Source organism: Mus caroli, chromosome 8, assembly GCF_900094665.2.
Source record: "Mus caroli chromosome 8, CAROLI_EIJ_v1.1, whole genome shotgun sequence".
Lineage (NCBI taxonomy): Eukaryota > Metazoa > Chordata > Mammalia > Rodentia > Muridae > Mus > Mus caroli.
This window is the reverse complement of record NC_034577.1, coordinates 98,499,257-98,514,169: the sequence shown is the minus strand read 5'-3', so window position 1 is coordinate 98,514,169 and position 14,913 is coordinate 98,499,257. Positions and strand designations below refer to the sequence as shown.

General features: G+C 41.7%; 1 protein-coding gene across 7 annotated transcripts in view; it reads right to left on the bottom strand.

Moving 5' to 3' along the window:
- Nucleotides 1–6,414: 6,414 nt before the first annotated feature.
- Nucleotides 6,415–14,913, bottom strand: part of Nfat5 (nuclear factor of activated T cells 5) — an 86,079-nt gene continuing 77,580 nt past the window's right edge. For 5 of the 7 annotated variants that reach the window (XM_029480992.1, XM_029480994.1, XM_029480993.1 and 2 more), the window contains one exon: nucleotides 11,352–14,765. The gene's annotated coding sequence lies outside the window, so the exon portion shown is untranslated. Of the gene's footprint in view, nucleotides 14,766–14,913 lie in introns of all 7 variants that reach the window. The other 2 variants (XM_029480995.1, XM_021171155.2) reach the window with 1 other exon arrangement.

Sequence of the window (14,913 nt, the reverse complement as noted above, 5' to 3'; positions counted from 1 at the left end):
GACAGGGTTTCTCTGTATAGCCCTGGCTGTCCTGGAACTCACTCTGTAGACCAGGCTGGCCTCGAACTCAGAAATCCGCCTGCCTCTGCCTCCCAAGTACTGGGATTAAAGGCGTGCGCCACCACGCCCGGCAACTTATCGGTTTCTGCTGTGCAAGTTGAGACTGCTTTTTAAACAAGTTAAAGGATGAACAGCCAGCAGATAAAGTTTTAACCATTTATATTTTTCAACATGAAACACAGAACAATAATCATTCAAACAACCAAACAAAAAACAAACATGAATTGACAGACATATGGACAATTTGGTGCACCAAAACCAGACAATAGACAGACAGGGAATAGAACTTGATGTCTCAAAGGGACACAGATATCCTAACCAGAGCTAAGAATATCTCCATAGGGCCAGAGAGGAAGCAGGACGTCTCCTGTTTTCCTTCTGTCCCTAGGAGAGCTCTGAAATAGCTTATTTTCATTTTTTTCTCCTTCTTCTGGGAATTCTGCACAGTGGCTGCTTCTAGTAGTTACTCCTCTTTCCCTGAGAGCTATCTTTAAGCCTTTGATGAAGGCTGACTCTTTAGTCAACGTCCTCGAGAGGAGGGTAAATTGACTTAATTTTTTGATCTTCATTCTTTATATTATCTTTTGAATCTTTATACTTTGGTTTCTTTTCCTTTTCTCTTTTTATATCTCTTCCTTTACTTATTTTTCTGCACGCTCCTTCCTTTTCATTTCTCTCTGTTTCTGACATGCTCTCCTGGTGCTCCTGCAAAAGTCGCTGCCTTTCCTTAACAGCTGGTTCACATTTCTTGTCCTGGATAGACTGGCCAGTATCAGGACAAGAAAGAAAACAAGCAACACAACCCCAGCAACAATTACCGGATCTATTCCAAAAGAAAACATACCTCTCAGAGACTTATATTAATTTCTTTTTACTTACCGGTACCACCGTTCCCCAGCTGAAGAGTTCTGAATCTGCGCAGTCGAATCCTTCTCAACAGTCTGTTTTGCGGGAACACTTCATTGACCGCTCCTTCCCTGTGATGCAGTTCTGAATCCTCCCTGTAACAGGGGATCTTCGCTCATGCCTGAAGATGTTTCAGTTTTTGGCACCACTTGTGAACACCTGACTCGCCAGCAAAACAGACGCCACAACAGGATCCTTCTGCACACATTTATTGGGAGAGCTTGATTGCAGAAGCGAAAAGACCCCGAGCCAAGAACTGGAGCTGCTTATATAGGCCTAGGAGAGGTGTGTCCACACCTGATTGGTTATGCTTTCAGTACCTCATTTACATGTCTACACCCGATTGGTTATGCTCTCAGTACCTCATTTACATGCCCGGGCCAGGCAGTGACTCTACTGCACATGCGCACATTGGTTGTTTACCCAAACTTATGGGTGGTGGCCAGCGGTAGCCAGTGCCACCTTGTAATGGCGTATGTGGCTTCCCACACTGGGATGCCTTTAAAGAAGTTCAAGGAAGGGGAAACTAGGGAGCCGGGCTAAAGCAAAGAAACTGGGAGATTGCCAGGTCAGACACTCACTGAGGTCAGAACAGATGGGGTTGTGGAGGCACCACTGCTCTAAGGAAAGATCCTGGAGGTTTTGAGCAGAGGTGTGCTAAGGCTTGTTTGAAGAGGGGAATTCTGGTTGACATGTGAGCCATCAAATGTAAGAGAGGAGGATGGGTTTGGCCCTCTCAGGATGTTCTTACAACAGTAAAGGGAGCAGGTGTGTTTGGCCAGATCAAAGGTTAGGCTCAACAGGATTTGGTGACGAATCAGAAGTAGGTGGAGTCCAAAACTGCAAAGGTTCATTGGCCTGTGCAATTGGAAGGGCAGAGATTCCATTTGCTGCAGTGAAGAAAGATCTGGAAGGAGCATGTGGGATGGGGATAGGCAGCGGTGGGACTAGCATCTGGCTTCCCTCACGTCATGTTTGAGGTGTCTGCTAAGTCAGCTGAGTTGACACGCAAAGAGGAGGATCTCGGCAACACATGCAGAATGTAAGGAATTTACTAGTTAGTGGTACACACGTAATCTCCCACAGAGATGGGTGTGAAGCCGTGCAACTGGGGGAGATCTGGAGTTGTTAGGAGACCTGCTGACTGCTCTCTAAGGCTCTTCAATACTTGAGGGCAGGATGAGTTTGAAAAGAGGTTTGCACAAAAACCAGCCCTCCTTCAAGTTTCTTCTAGAGCCAAATTTGAGTGACTATGGAATAAGGGTATCTCTAACTCCCTGTTCCAACACACTTTCATCAAGTTATAATGTTTTTGTGGTAATGTTAGATCTAGTGGGGAAACCCCCACCCAATTCCCGATTCGGTGTGTACCCAAAAAATCACAAATCACGAAGGACCATCTCTTGATATAATTACATGAGGACGTTTAATTATGGAGCTCCGGACCGACATGCATCCCACACAGGAGATAATGGATGTCGGCCATGAGGCTTGAAAGCTAGGGGTTTTTATGGGGTAAGGGGTGTGGAATTCAGCATAGCGACACACTATTGGCTTATTCAAACATTAACAGAAAGATTACAAAGATCAGGACTTTGTTCCTGTGGGCTGGGGACCTATCTTTGTTCACATAGCAACCAGTTGATGTATGATTTTACCCGGCGTCAAGGGGCAGTAGACAGAGGGGAGGTTCCGGCCAGGTGGTATCGACTCAGATAATATAGCCCTGCTGGTCCTTGCATACATTTTCATCTTTACAGTCAAGATGTTCTTAGGAATACCTTAACAACAGCCCTGCCCTGGCATGCCTGGGGGCTGTTCTGCTTTGTTCTCAGTCCCAGGCCGGGGCAGTGGGCTCCTAAACAACTCACAAGTTAAAATATTTCATCTTCCTTCAGTAATGTTATAGAGCAAGGAATCTTAAAAAATTCACTGGTGGGAACACCAGAGAGGTGGGTTGCAGCCAGGCAGAGAAATCTCAACTATAGGGCTCCAATGCTGTTGTAGCCCTTAGGTTGGTGGATAATAGGGTTAATACATTCCAAATGTTGTTTTTAAATCTGTGTGCCCTTTACAGCCTCCCACCCTAACAAGCCAATTGGCCTTGTACTACGGAGCCGGTTGTCACCCCCTCCTCTCTGTTCCCCGCCTGTCATCCAAGGCTGTGGAGGAAAATTCATGTACTCTCCTTCAGTGTTATCATAATAGTGCCTTTCAAAATCGTAGTCAGTCCTCACCAGTGTCCCAATGCCCTAGAAAGACCGGGCAGCTGACTACTTGGTATTCAATAAAAATTTCAACAAGGAAGTTACCTATTCAGTACTAATTAGCATTATAAAGACAGAGCCAACAGCTCAGGGCTAGTCTGCTAGATGTTTACTAGGACAGAAAGGAACATTTTATCCAGATACAGTTTACCATAAAAAAAGTTAGAAAATCCCACTGAGACGGGTTTCTTCATTAGGCCCTAAGAATTCAGGCAGAACTATAGGGCATGAATAAATTTTATGCCTCAGCCAAGCCTTTTCTTTTTTATATTAACAACAGGGAAGAGATGTAACCTCCCCGAACCCCCTCAGTTTCAATGTTAGCAAGAAGAGAGCACGGGGTGGAGCTTGCAGCCCTATTGTTCTGCCACTCCCACTGCTAGAGCCTGCCTCCTTGCTGTTCTGGAGCCAAACACGTGGTCTCCTACAGCTAGACTCCCAAGATGATTTGGTGGGAATGGGCCCCTTTCCCTGCTTCCTAACCCAGTGTCAGAAATAGTAAAATCGAACCTTGATCAGACCTTTGTTTTGGTTCCATCTCTATTGTGCTGCCTAGCCCCCCCCCCCCCCCCGCCCCGCGCCTTCTCTTCCAGATTTCAAGATGCCTTTCCAGACTAAAACCCAAACATGTGAGCCACTGGCCACATAGCCACAACAGTTCTATTTCTTTTTGTGATAACCCACTAAGTCTAACTAGTGTGGGTTTTGCATGGATGTGGGGCCTTCCACTGGAGCACAAGAAATCTACCAGTGGAACACCCTAAAAGAATGATCCTTCCCTCCTGGAGCAGCTATCAACTGCTAATAGGAACACGGTAAGGGGTAAGGTCTGAAGAGCACCTCCCCCATCTGTGCTAGAACTTTGGCTGGCTTGATCTTGTGCAGATAATCTTAGCTGCTGTGAGTTCATAGTCACCATATCATGAATTGGATCTTTCAATAAAGTAAAGGAAAATGGTACCTACTGTATGAGACATTAGAATAGGGTGGCATCAGGACTAGTAATGCTAACACTGTGTATTTACTGTGAGCCAGGACCTAAGTAAACAAATACACCTTACTGGCTTAGCTCTGGTGACAGTCCTAAGGGGATAGTCTCTTTTATAGAAGTATTTGTGTACATACAAATTGGTTTATGGGGTTGCAAAGTGTGGAAGTCAAGGATCTATGCAGGACCAAACTCAAGAGCCCTTGCTTTTTTTTTTTTTTTTGACATTTTTGTTGTGTGCATGCATGCATGCAAGCAAGCAAGCATGCCATGGTGCATTTCTGGAGGTCAGAGGACAAATGTAGAGTCAGTTCTCTCTTTCCATGTTTTTCTGAGTTCTGGGGGTTGAACATTGTCAGGCTTATGAGACAAGCACCTTTACCAGACAAACCATCTTGGTGGTCCATATTTTTGTTTTTGAAAGACAATGTGTACGTGTGAAGTGGAAATTTCTAGTTTCTTTGGAAAGTTAGTTATGTCAAATCTTTTGCTGGGCACACAGGTGAAAGGATGTTTTGATATAGCAAACGTGAAAGGTCCTGGGATGAAGGGGTATAAATATGACCTCACAGTGGAAGACGAGCACTGAACATTGATTTTGTTTGCTCCACCTCATTATTCTTCGCTAACAACATGCATGTATTGGTTCGCCTTACATAGCATTGTTGAGTCCAACTTGTGGTAGTGCAACTGAGAGAAACTTGCTCCTGCATCAGCTTGCCACTTATGTGGCCTCTCCTCAGGCCAATTGTTGGGCCTTGGGTTGCTTCAGGATTGAACTACAGCTGCTGGTTCATGTCTGGTGTCTGCCTACTTAGGGAACTGCATTGAAGTGGCAGGTTTGTGTGTGACATCTGCTTGTCTAGAGGACTGGTCTGCAGCTGCTGACTTGTATTTGGTGTTTGCTATGGGACTGAACTGCTGCCAAAGATCGAGCTCACCCCCGAAAAACTATTGCTGAACAAGTCCACTTCTCCCACATCCTAATAACTTTTTTCTTCCATTACCTCTGCTGGGTGGTGGACTAGAGGAGAAGTTGAACCCTTATTAAAAGTTGCAAAAAATTTATGCCTATATATGTATATATGCTTGGAAGTGCCTGCAGAGGCCTGAAAAGGGAGTCTGATCGCATGGAACTGGAGTTGCTGACAGTTGTGAGCTGCCCAATATGGGGCAGGAACCAAACGCAGGTCCTCTGCAAAGAAGCTTGAGCTCTTAACTGCTGAGCCATCTTTCCAGCCGCCTTTTCATCTTGGTTACTATACCTTTTCAGTGCTGTTTAAGCTTATTAATGACAAATGTTTATATCTTCTGATTTTATGTGCACGTGTGGTGTTTGTATATCTTGTGTGCATATGTACATGCAGGTGCACCTCTGTTTGTGTGTGGAGGGCAGAGATCGACCTAAGGTCTGTTTTGATTGCTCTGCACCTCAAGCCCTTATAAGGAGGTCCACTGAAGCAGGAGCTCAGAGATTAAGCAAGGCTGGTTGCTTAGTGAGCTCTTGAGAACCCGTTTCCATCCCCTCAGTGCTGGAGTTAGATGCGTATCATACCTGGCTTTTTCTGAGGTGGTAGGATCTCAACTGAGTTCTTCATCTTTGTTAGCACACACTCTACTGACTTGCTCTGAAATTACAGAGGTCTGCCTACTTCTGCCCACCATGCCCTGCTAAAGCAGTTTTTCAAATATTATGTTTACAATATCCTTGTACCACCCATATTACTAACTTACTGTTTTTCCTTGATTCACCCTTTCCCACATCATCTGGTTAGTAGACATATTCTCTCTCTCTTTTTTTTTTTTTTTTAAAGATTTATTTACTATATGTGAGTACACTGTAGCTGTCTTCAGATGCACCAGAAGAGGGCTTCAGGTCCCATTACAGATGGTTGTGAGCCACCATGCGGTTGCTAGGTATTGAATTTAGGACCTTTGGAAGAGCAGTCAGTGCTCTTAACTGCTGAGCCATCTCTCCAGCCCCCATATTAGTTCTTTTTTGAGATGCTATGAACTGAACCCAGGGCTTTCCACTTGCTAAGTGAGTACTCAATCAGAAGCTCCATGCTGAGTCCTCACACATAGTTCCTATCACCTCACTAGCTATTTCCAGTCTCCACCATTTCCCCACACTGCTTATACATTCAGGCCAACACAAAGTCTGAGGAAAAAAGATTGCCACCCACTGCAAAATGAAAACTTTCAATGTTTTATTTTTGACTGCAGCTGTTTACAGAAATATAATTGCGAGTATACAAATGTTCCAATAGAAGCAAAATATCTTTTTAATATTTAACAAGTTATCACAGATAGCTAAAAACATAAATGCAAATGAAATTCCCCCAGAGAACAAACTGAGAATATCTGGTGTCAGTGCTCTGAAATTCCAACTATGAAGTCGTATACACAATGTCACTCTTACGTCACTGCAGGACAATGCAAGAAGGCAGGTCAGTGGTTGATCAGTGTGCTCAAGCAGATAAAATTAAACAAAACTCAAAATGGCAGAATGGCAGCTAAATCACTTGAGAACACGTTAATGAAATATTCCAAGTTACTCATTAAAACAGGAAGTAAAAGAAGAGAGTGAAACTCAGTCAAGTTGCCAGGAAAGCAGCAATCACTTGGAGCTTATCCTTAGAGGGAACAAGGTGAACAGATACATTCATTAGATAGAAGGGGTTAGTTCAATTGCACTGCAGAAGGTCTCTAATGAGTGAAATTGTGATCACTTCGGTGCAGGACAGCTCTGTCTGCCTGTCTGTCTGTCTGTCTGTCTCTCTTTGGTACCAGGGATTATACCTACCTTGGGCCTTGTGTGTACAAAGGCTCCGTCGCTGAACTCTAACTCCAGTCAGGTCACAGAAGTTTGATTCTCAACTCACTTGCAAGCGTCTGGGGTTATGTGTGAGTGTAAGCTTTCCTGAGGCTCACTAGCTAAAATAGTAACAATAGGCCACCCCTACAAACCATGCATATTATTACTGCTGGGGTGGGTTCCTGGGTAGGGGAAGGACCAATGAGAGAGAGCAGGTAGGGGTGACATAGGTTGAATGCAGGATCTTTAAAGGAGGTGTTACAAACCTTGGTTAAATAAATTGTGTAGAATGCTCTGTATCCAGTGACAGAAGGGGAAGGGAGGGGGTCTCTACAGCATCCCAACAGCTTGCCTACTTACTTTCCAGCACCAGTTTGTAGAGTAAGCCACTTAGCACTGCTAGTGTGGTACAGAAGCAGTGATTCTCAGAAAGCAAGTATTCATTTAGTTTTATTCTGAAAAGTGAATCTCTTTTTCATGAGTTAACTCATCAGTGATTTGTAAACAGTGGAAGGATGATGGAAGTGCTGAATTCTAAAGGAAAAAAATAAACCTGCTTAGCTTGTATTTATTAAGATGCACACAACTGAGAAAGGAGATACCCAAATTATAAAATGCACTGTCTTATCATTTTAAGTACTTAATCTGAAGTGTGAGTTCCAAGAACCATCACTTGACTGTGCTGTTCAAATGCCAAGTAAGCTACTTGAAAAGAATATATTAAGAGAAGAAATTAAATAAGGTGCTATGTTGGCCTGGCCAGCCATCTATCTGAGATCTCAGATACAAGAAAAATGGTATGGAATGGCAATTCTGTTCTGAGAGCTGGTCTAGCCAAGAGCAAAACCATGGCCTGCTGGTAAATTAAGAGGCAACAAAGAGAAAGCTTGTATTACACTGCCCACAATGTACCCATGTTATGCATAAACAGGAGACTGTAGCACCCATCAATTATTTTAGCTAAGTAAGTGTCACAACAATTAAAGAAATACAGAACATTGCACCTATATATTGAAATCAGTCAGTTAATGTAAACTTTTTAGTCAGTGGTAGGGAAATGCCAAACTAAGTTAAATGAATTATCAATAACTACACTGTATATACATAAAACACATGCATTTCTTAGGCAGTACTGAGAATAAATTATTATTGTTGAGAAATGATCACAGATAACCAGGTAAGGCTGAATATACACAAAGAAGAAATAATTATCTCTTAAAAGTGGGAAGAAATTCTCTAGCTTTCACTAGGTAGAGCTCATCCGCTAGAGTGGCTCTGAAACTAAGGATGCACTGGACTCACTGGGGACTTGGGTCAGACAGACTGCTGGGCCCCACTTCAGATCTAATTCAGTACGCCTGGGCTACTGCCCAAGAATGTGCACCTTTAACTAGTTCCCTGCTCATACTGCATCAGCTAGCTGCTGGGCAGAGGACCATACTAGTAGGTTTGCATAAACCACAGGGGTAGAAACTATACACTATAGCATTCTTATATAAGGGACACGAAATACACAGGAAGGGGAATGGTTCTAAGTAGCTATCCAACATACTCATCAGTCAGTCAAATTTTACTATTTCTAAAATGGTCTGTAAAATGTAGTCATTTCCCTACAGCTACATTTCAAGGTCTTAAGTCCTTTAGAAAATAGTAATTTCAAACTTGTTGTAAGTTACTTTAAATAAGCAGGAACCTAACACACCAAGCCATAAATCCAAAATAAATATGCAGTATTCTGAATAGTTAAGATGTATTCTTGGCTTTGTTTGGAATGATTAAAGTGCACAATAGAGTATTACAAATACTGCATAAGTATGCTATCTTCAGTCCACCAACAGTTACAATCGTACTTGAATGGGGAACACACCTTTGTTGCAGAGTTTAAGTTACTACTGTCCTGAATTTGATGCTGATGCCCCTTTCTTCAAGCACCACCATAAGGAGCTGGATCAGAAACAAAATGGACAAAACCAGGACACTCAACCCAACTGTATCTGAGACTAAGACGTTACTTTAGCTCCCCCCGCCCCCACTCAAATGACTTCTAAGTTTTTTCTGACATTAAGTTTTCTAAAGTCAATTAACTGAAGTTCAGATAGATAAGAAATAAACTACTTTGTCACATTTAATTAGGGAAAAAAACCCCAATGTTACCTCCAGGCCTTACAAAACCTACGTTTTAGTGACTGTTCCCTACCCCCCACCCCCCAGCTAATTAGGATCTAAGAAGAGGCTGTGAGTAGTGCCTTTATAACATTTAACACACATTTTTGTGCATGAAGTCTCACAGTCAGCCAAATTTTTATTTTTGTTCTTATTCAGGTGCTAGCCATCTATAATTTGTTGGGATGAGAAAATTAGACTTGATTCACACAAGCCTGAACAGTGTGCACTTACTTTCCCAAGCAATTCTGCCAAAGCACTTTCTCTATTATTTTTAAGTCAAAGGAACTGACAAAGTTATCTCCTATGGTGACCAAGAAATGGAGAAAATAATGGTCACATGGAAAAAGTACAAGTTGGGACCTGATAAAACCAGTTGTTCACAGAATTTTGGCAATAGTGGAAGGTGAAGTTTTTAAGAAGGGGGCACGGTGCTCACTTTGGCAGCACATATACTAAAGAAGGGGGCACTGGCATGGTAAAAAGGCACTTTTCCATAACATTTAATCTACATATAAAATATTAATGTAAAAAATTGCCTGAAGAGCAAGAGCAGTAAAAACAGAACTTTATTAATATGAGGCTTAGCATGGCATGAAAATAGACAGTTAAAAAGTAATTAGGGTATTGGGATAATTTACATATGATACTGAAGAGAGTCAATCTCCTGCATCATGAATGTCACCTTCAGTTTAGCTCTAGTGACAAAAGCAGGCAGAATGGGAAAGCTCTCAGTGTGTGTGAGTGCTAATCCCCTTGCTAGCGTGTGTACCCAAGATCTCTCTCTCCCTTTTTGTGGTGTTGGGGACCAAATTCAGGGCCTTGCAAATGCTACATAAACTCTCTACCTCTGAGCCACACCTCCAGGCCTGGGTTATTTCTCTAATATGTCTACTGAATTAGTTTTTCTCTTTCACTGAGCCCCTCCAGGTAACCCAAAGCACCCAGATATAAAGTGGTCATCTTGGTTAGAAATAGAGCCTCTGCTAGAGATGCAAAGTAAAGCCACAAGTTCTCCCATAACTTTCAACTAATTAACAATCAGGAAATAGGGATAACAAAAAATTTTACTAGGAAAATGAAAAATTCTCAGGCTAACCCCTGTGAATAAGTATAACTCTGCTGAATTTAAGAATTATTCAGGGGCGAAGAGATGGCACAGTGGTTAAGAGAACTGATTGCTTTCCCAGAGGTCCTGAGTTCAATTCCCAGCAACCACTTGCTGGCTCAAAACCATTTGTAATGGGATCCAATGCCCTCCTCTGGTGTCTGAAGACAGTGACAGTGTACATAAAAAATACAAAAAATAATAGTAATTAAAAAAAGAATTATTCAGTTTTGGTTTTTATTTGCTGACAGATTTCATTTTCCCAAAACAAGCATTTATACTGGTTTAAAAAGGGGGGCCAGGTAAGATGCTTCATACCAGCAGGCCCAGGACTTGGGCAGCATAGTGCAACCTTGCTGAAAAAATAAAAACAAACATTCAAAAGGTCAAAAGGAATTGTCCCTTTCATTCTGAAGGAACAGATGCACAATTTCTTCCTTCTATTTTTTTCTGGGTACATTAGTCAAAATTCTGATAGGCCATAAATCTACTATAATGCAATTATAAACTATAACTCACAATATTATACAAAGAGGGGGCAAGGAAGGATGGGAGAATGGGAGGGAGAGAAAGAGGCCTCTTGTTAATACTGCTTCTATTAATAAAAGCCCTTTTAACACTTGGTCTAAGGGTAAGACAGGTCTACAATGGCTAAATACCAAATAGCAACATGATGCTAGAATCAGAAAAGTCCACAGCAATGCTTAGGAAAAAAGTATGTAATGTCTTCTCCTTGGTGTGAAATGAGAAGAAGGAATAACTTGCACATACACACACACACACACACACACACACACACACACACACACACAGAGGTGTGTGTGGATGGAGAGAGGAAGGGAGGGAAAGTGGGAGAGAGAAAGGGAAGGATATAGTGGGAGAGTAGAGCGGGAGGAGAGAGGGGGAGAGAGGGAGAGAGAGGGAGAGGGAGAGAGAGAGGGAAAGGGAGAGAGGAAAGAAAGGATGTAGAGGGAGAGTACAGAGGGAGGGAGAGAGGGAGTGGGAGAGAGAGGGAGAGGGAAAGGGAGGGAGGAAGGAAGGGGAGAGACAGAGAGAGAGAGAGAGAGAGAGAGAGAGAGAGAGAGCGCTCCAAGCATGTCTGTGAATTGCTGAAAGCAAGAGCCAAATGTAACAAAGGAATAAAATGTAGTTCACAGTTTATTTAGGTCCTTCTGCCAGATATAAATTTAATAAATCATGATTTCCAAGGCCTTTGCTGGCTTATTGAGTCTTCCCATTGGCAGCTGTAACTTGTAACAGTAACTGGGAAGCTGCATCTTAGCACAAATATCAACCACTGAGCTAACTCTTCAATAAGAAGACATACTTTTTGTAACCAAATCAATATATTCAGAACATTGTTCTTAACATGGACCTTTAGGGGCAAGGAACATTTAACAATGTGAGAAAACAAACAAACTCCATCATATTTGAGCAGGAATATGGTAGCACAGCACAGCCCTTGTATAAATAACCACAGAAGTGATGAGACTGAAAATGGGGGTTTCCACCTCCATCCTCTCAAAGCACTACAGTTCAGGTGATGTTCTGTTCTAAACTTAAACATTATAAAACAGAAATTGGTCCCGGTGACTTGGCATTGCCAATTAGCATTTTGTAAGGATAAGCTGCTAGTCCAGAATGACCAGAAGCCACCACACGAGCCAGGCTTCCTGCTGCCACGTCATCCCTGGCATGGCAGTGTCAAACATTCTAACTTGATCTTGGTGAACAAACAGATTTCCTGAGTCTTCTACATGATCTCACAAAGTAATTCAGAAAACTCAGAAGTAAATGTGGTTTTAAACTTTGACTTCTGTTTTTCCTAAATCTGCTAGGTCTGCTTTCTATGATGCTCCAGACAGCACTCTAGTGTCTGTCTGTTTTACTTTTAAAACTGAAGCACTGAATTGTGTGGCTGACCCTTCTTGTAACCCGAACTATGTTGGGTGATTTTTCCCTATAGGAACTGGGGGGGAGAAAGGAGATCTTGAGGATATACTTTTGGTTTAGAGAATTTATAAAGTAGCTCTGGATATTAAAAGATGGGGAAATGTTATTAAAATTACAAACATGGTTTTTTTTAGTGTCTTTATAAATAAAAGGCATAGGATACAGAAAGCCAATTAATAACAACAACAACAATAATAAAATATTAAATATATAGTGAACAAAGACAGAGTGGCTCATTCTTGTCAAACACCATTTGACACACTGCCTCAAATGAATTTCCTTGCGCTTTAACATCTCACTGAGTGAAGATCCAGCAAACACACAGTCAGTCGCCTTCAGCTCCCTAATAACATCGAGGAACTGCCTGATGGAATGGCTATAGATAAACAGGCCATTTGCTTCAAAAGGTGCTTAAATACTCAAGAAAGACATAACAAACCCCCCTCACTGTTATCAGACGCCACGTTGTGGTAGAACATCAGACAAACTCACAAATTTACCACAAAAATGTGTGGCAAAAAAGAATAGTTTATATATGTATATATATATATATATATAAATTTCTATATTTATGCCAATGTACTCACTTAGTACAAATAGCAAAATAGTATACCATTTCCTAAATATAAAATATAGCTTTCCAAAAAAATGAAACACACATTAGATATAAACCATCCAAAACTTGAACGATTGAAAACTGTTTTCAAAATTAAATGACCAGAGTAGGTCTCTTTCTGGAAAGTTCCCTTCATATTGGCAAGAAGCCTGTACTACTGAAAACGTAATCCAATGCCTCTCAGAGAGGGAAAGGAAGGGCCAGGGCAGAGGGAGAAGGACAAAGAGAAGAAACAGATGACAAGAACCACAGTCAAATAACAAAGGAAGAGTCCCAAAGCAGGATCTGGCCATATAAACTAAACCAACACCAAGCTCCACACAGTTCAACACATGTGAAGGATAGGGGGAGGAAAACTGAAAGGAAAACTAAGGAAAAAGGCAACAACCATGAACTGGCTAATTTTTAAAAGCTTAGAAAGTAAAAGAATTGAACAGGAAACCAAAGCATGTCAACATATAACATATAGAAGCTGCATACATGATGGGCTAACGCTGCATTGACACTTCCCACATGCCAAAGATGAATGAGACATAAGCACGTGTCCAGATGTAGGTGGTAGTGAGAAGCAGGCACCCCACAGGTGGTAAGGACACCCAAAACTCTACAACTAATGCTACAAATGCAAGTTCTGGAGTGTGTAATTTTGCTCTCTCTAGATGCAACACGGTTAACTCTTCCTTTTAAATCAACGATATGACCCTGTGGAGCCCAAGGCTGTGGGAACCATCATGTAAGTGACCACTTCAACTGTAAAGCACTGAGGTGACTGACATGTAAATAGTCACTGCAGCTTGGGGAGAAGTAATAGTTTGAGAAATGTTTGTTTGCCTTGTTTGTAAAATTAAAATGTATACTGCTATTTATCAGCAGAGGGAAAATTTTGAAGACTTCAGAACAGCACCGTTCATGGAAGAAAAAAAGAGAATTATTTTTTCCCAGGAATCATGTCCCAATTACTCCTAACAGAGTATTCCTGGCCTGTGCTGCTGACTGCCAGGTCACTGGATCAATGTGGCTGCCTTCTCTAATTCCTACAGGGTCAGAAAGCCAGTAGAATATTAATAAAACTACGAAGAAAAAATGCGGACAACAATACAGGTGATGCACATAAGAAGGGAATACTAGCCTAATGCTGGGCAAGAAGACAACAGGCTCAAAGTACTGTCAGTTTAAGCTACCGGAGGAGACTATGAGAATGTAACACATCATATATCACCCCCTTCATTTTCATAGAACAAAATATTTTTATGCAGTTATGGCTAAATCCCTTAGTAGAAATACAGAGAACTAACAACTCTCTGAAAAATGAACTCAGTAACTTCCAAGCTGAAACCAGTTTTGCAAGCATGTCATCTGCTTGTGTGTGTGAGGAGGAATCCTCATATCTGCAGAGTTCTACAGCTAAATTACTCCTTCAGCTTCTCCATGAAAACTAAAAGAAACTCCTTCACTTTGGCCAACAGCCATGTTTTTTACATCAACAAAAGCACAGCCTTAGTCACTACTGGACTTTACGTTGTCCTAAGCCACTACTTGATTAAAATAATGCAGGAAAGGAAGTAAGAATGTAAGTAAACATGACAAACATGATTTCCTAATAGCAATAATAACTGAGAGGCCCAGCCTTGCAGTTACAAACAGAGGACACAAGCAACAATGCTGTCAGCTGGAAAATCCAACAGGCTCTCAGTCATCACTGTTATTAGAAACAAAAAGCACATTGGTGGCAAATCACTGCAACAGGCAGCATGGGTGTACTCTTACAGCCAGGAAATCTATCCATTTACTCAAACATAGTTCTTCACCAGAGTTCAATAATCTTCATGGAACCACAGTTCTCAGGACATCTTGGAATCACTGTTACAGAATTCTTCATGGAATTTCTGAAGAAAAAAAAAGTCAGTATTTCATTAGGGAAAAAAATTGGAAAGTATCTGTTACCATGAATGGCTCCAACTGTCCTGTGTAGGGAACTTCATCATATTCACTCTTTCTTGCTTTTTTGGTGGTGCTGGGTACTGAACCTAGGGT